At 31.0% G+C, this 4,215-nt stretch overlaps 1 long non-coding RNA gene across 1 annotated transcript; it reads right to left on the bottom strand.

Moving 5' to 3' along the window:
* Positions 1 to 394: 394 nt before the first annotated feature.
* Positions 395 to 3,565, bottom strand: LOC145584910 (uncharacterized). Its single transcript, XR_014100446.1, has 2 exons — positions 3,262 to 3,565; positions 395 to 653 (listed from the first exon to the last, which is right to left on the bottom strand). It is a non-coding gene; the product is annotated as an uncharacterized LOC145584910 (long non-coding RNA).
* Between the last annotated feature and the right edge of the window lie 650 nt (positions 3,566 to 4,215).

The raw sequence follows: 4,215 nt of genomic DNA, 5'->3' as shown, positions 1-4,215 counted from the left end.
ATGTAATATAAACCCTTAAAGACAATTATGTCATTCTATTTGAAATTATATACGTAGTATAAGTCTAATACAAACCCCGATCACGATGTTGTTACAAATTACACTACTACAAAATTGGCCAAAGAGACTACCTTAGGGGTGGTCTCTAGCTCACAGGTCTCTTTGGCCTAAGAGATCACTTCATCAAGAGTGGTCTCTGGTTTTAGAAACTAAGACTACTCATTTAAGATAGATGGTCTCAATTTTTGAAAATCTGAGATCACCTATTTGAAATAGATGGTCTTAGTTTTCCAAAAACTAAGACCGCCTATTTCAAATAAATGGTCTCTTTCTTCTTTTTTTTTTAAAAAATAAAATATTTGTATTTTAATATATTCTCCGTACATGATTTCAATAAAGCAAAAACACAATTCATTAATACGAAAATTATACACGTAGTTTATACAAAACCAATCCCAAAAACTCATTAATACGAAGTATTTGAGTACAATCAATATTCTATCAAAATTTACACAAAACTCATACTCCGTACTTAAAAATAAATAAATAAAAAAAAACTCATTAACACTATAACCAAGGCCTTCTAATATCTTGTGCAACAACCTCACGCCAACCAAATAATTCAACAAGCAAATTAATCTTCACTTTTTATCCTGAAAATTTTTCAAAGAGATTAAAAATTAGCACACAATTATTAAAAAAAATATATATATACACAAACTTGAAACTAAAATTACACTAACCAAGAACTAAAATCAAAATTGAACACTCAAAATTGAACGCCTCATTGTATATGATGCTCGGTTATCTATCAATCAATCAATGCTTGACTACTCTTAGTATCTGAGCGTCTATACAATAAACCTCTTTTCAAGCAAATTTATACAAGTTCAATACTAAAGTTCAACCCATTTTAAAAATGAATATCACATAATTATATATAATACAAGATATAAACCCAATAAAATTAAGCAAATTTATGCAAGTTCATTAACTAAAATTATTCTAGCAAATTTATCCAAGTTCAATTTATTTAATGAGTGATTTATTTAAGTCCTTTAAACGAAACGAAACGAAATGCTAGCTAAAGAACTTCAGATTTTCAGATTATCTTAACCATGTCCTTTTTGTTGCGGCAACAGGAAAGCTGTGGTGTAATCCGTCTATACTAGTGTACTACACTTGGTTAATTGGTTCATATGAAGAAATTAGCCCCTTCGTCTTGCAAGTCTTATAAGGCTCAAAATTTCTTATTTGAAGTTATTGAACAACAAGTGATACTAAGCTAGCCCTTAAAGTTATAAGTCTGCCTTAATTCTACATTAGAGAACAAAATCCTCTTAACCTCTCTAAATCAATTTAACACTAGCAGTACTTCCTGTATTACAGCAAGCTATAACTTCAATGCAAAATTGGAAACTTTCAGCACTACATTGCATAAAAGGAACACCGAAAAAGGAATTCACACATTCCAGGACTAACAAACCTAAACTAAATGGACATGAATAACTACAAGAAACCAGAACAAGAGGTGGTATTGAGAGGTAATAAAGATTTATGAAGAAAACACATACTCTACTGGGGGTTTAGTTACTCTTATCCATTTACTTTAGAGATAGTATAAAAAATGTGACTAGGAAATTGTAGCAATGGATTATAATGTTAACCAGATTAACAATGGGGTCACAGAACCAAGAAAAACTAAAACCATGAAATTATGACATGAGATATTAAGTGAGCCAAATACATGGACTCGATAGTGGTAGTCAGCATTTACAGAGTATATGCTTATTAGTTGAAAAAGTGGCCGGAAATGGTCATTAATGTTGTCATAATTAAATTATGGAGTATATGGTTAATTAAGATAATTTACAAATTTATTTATAGCTACCAAAGATAATTAGCAAAACTTAATGGCTACTAATGATAATTTCTCAATATAGTTTTAGTATGCAAAATAGGGCCTTATTTCCTAAATTCAATAGTGTGTATCTTTATTATACAGAGTATAAACCAAGGGAGATAGAGAGTTTCCCAAATTACCAATACAAGACCTAAATAAATACTGTAAATGATATGCCAAATCAGGCCGAAATTTTATTGTGATCAACTATGGCACAAGTTAGCATTGATTGGAGGTATATCATATGCTTATAGACCATAGCCTATCTACTTCATATAATAATGTAATGGTCTCCACTCTCCATGCCTCACCCTCTTATTTGTTCCTTTTAAAGAAGTTCATTCATGTATAATCCTACACTACTATCCTGATACTATCAACAGATACAAAAATTATGTACATAAACGTATCATTTCAATTTAGTAGAAGTCTAAATAAGATATATATATGATGGTTAAAGTAGGATACTTTTATGAATTAAGAGGACAAGTTGTTTCCTAACTCAAAAGAGGATAGGGTTGCAATTTTAAGCAGTATGATAAAATTATAGATAGCATGAAAAACATACAAAATCTAAGGATACAATTCATTAACTCAATTTAAATACAATGGATACCCAAGAATGAAGTGGGGACATGGATTTTCTAAGAATAAACCTCAAGACATTTGCAAACATTATCCATGTCAATCGTTGGGACACCTTTGTATTTCACTTTACAAATTCGCCGTCTCTTCCAATGAGTATGTACCAACTCCAACATATCGTATGTCAATCCATCTCTTCCTAAAACAAGATTATACTTTAATGTTTTGACAACTATCCACTGATAAGTAATATTTCATCAAAAATAACACAATATATCTAGTCTAGCTTTAAAATTTTAAATTCTCACTAACAGCAACCCAACAGGCATCATATCCATTTCCTGACAAACCCAATTCAAATATGCCATATCTTCTCATTCACCACAGAATGCAACATTCTTCTTTACTTCCAACTATACATTAAAATAAAATGTTCTAAACTATCATTCTAATTCAATTACCCATCGAAAATTCCCATACAATTAACTCATCACTAATAAAATCCCATGTATACCCCCAAAATAAAACTCTCTTATCTCCAAAGTTATCATAAATTCAAGAGTAACATCCACCTAAGAACTAATTTTTCAATAACCACATAAAAATTTACCAGTTCATCAGGTAAATCGAGAAATATTCTCATTGTAGTAAAAGAAAAGGAAAACAAAATCAAACCACCATAATTTCTCATAAAAACAACATGAATACCACGAACATGAAATTGTAGAAATGAAAGAAAAAGCAACAGATCTGAAAGAGAAAGCAAGAAATACCTAATTACCGAGCTCCCAAGAAGCATTTTTGAGCAAGAGAAAGACGAATGTAATACCGCCTGGAGTTGTGATGGTGAGAGTTTCGCCGGATTCAAGCGTCAGAAGCACCGTCGACGGCAGCAGAGACTCGAGATCGACGAACTTCAGCATTTGGTTAGGGATTGCGAGAGCGAGGAAGCTGTAGCCGCTCAATCGGAGTCGGATTCCGCGTCGACAAGCATCATTCAAGTGAGAGGAGAGAGAGAGGCGATGGGGGTATGGGTTTTGAGGAAATGAGATTAGGGTTTGGGTTTTGCCTCTTCGCGAGTTTTTAGACTTTAAAATACTTTGTATGTTAAATAAACGATCTTTTTTTTTATTTAATTAAAAAAAGGAGAGACCACTTTTTGTAATTAGATGATATCTCTCTTTTATTTATTTACTTAATTAAATTAAAAAAAGAATAGACCACTTTTTGTAAATAGATGGTCTCTCTCTTTTATTTATTTTTTTAATTAAAAAAAGGAGAGACCATTTCTCCTAAATAAATGGTCTCTCTTTTTTAATTTATTTAATTAAAAAGAAGGAGAGACCACTTATTTAAAATAGATGGTCTTTGGTACATTTTCATCTCTCTAAGATTATACATAAGCGACCATTTATTTGAGATATTTGGTCTCTTGAATCCAAGAGATCACATATTTATTTAAATGGTCTCTTACTTAAGGTCTCTTTGAGCATTTTTGTAGTAGTGAAAGTAACCATGTACAATAGTCGAGACTCTTACATTGGCATGCCACTTGGAAATTTCATTTTAGACCAAAATTAGATCAAATTAGCATTGTCTTAAATTATTAACCAACTATGAGCAATATAGGTAAAAAAAACAAGTAAATTAGGATTGACATACATATCATCGAATAGTACAATTTGTGTGCATATATGTAATTATCAACTATAAGCAATTGTTTTTAA

This window comes from Chenopodium album, chromosome 16 (genome assembly GCF_948465745.1).
Source record: "Chenopodium album chromosome 16, dcCheAlbu1.1, whole genome shotgun sequence".
In the NCBI taxonomy this organism is placed as follows: domain Eukaryota; kingdom Viridiplantae; phylum Streptophyta; class Magnoliopsida; order Caryophyllales; family Amaranthaceae; genus Chenopodium; species Chenopodium album.
The sequence above is the reverse complement of the archived record's forward strand: the minus strand, read 5'-3'. Positions and strand labels throughout refer to the sequence as shown.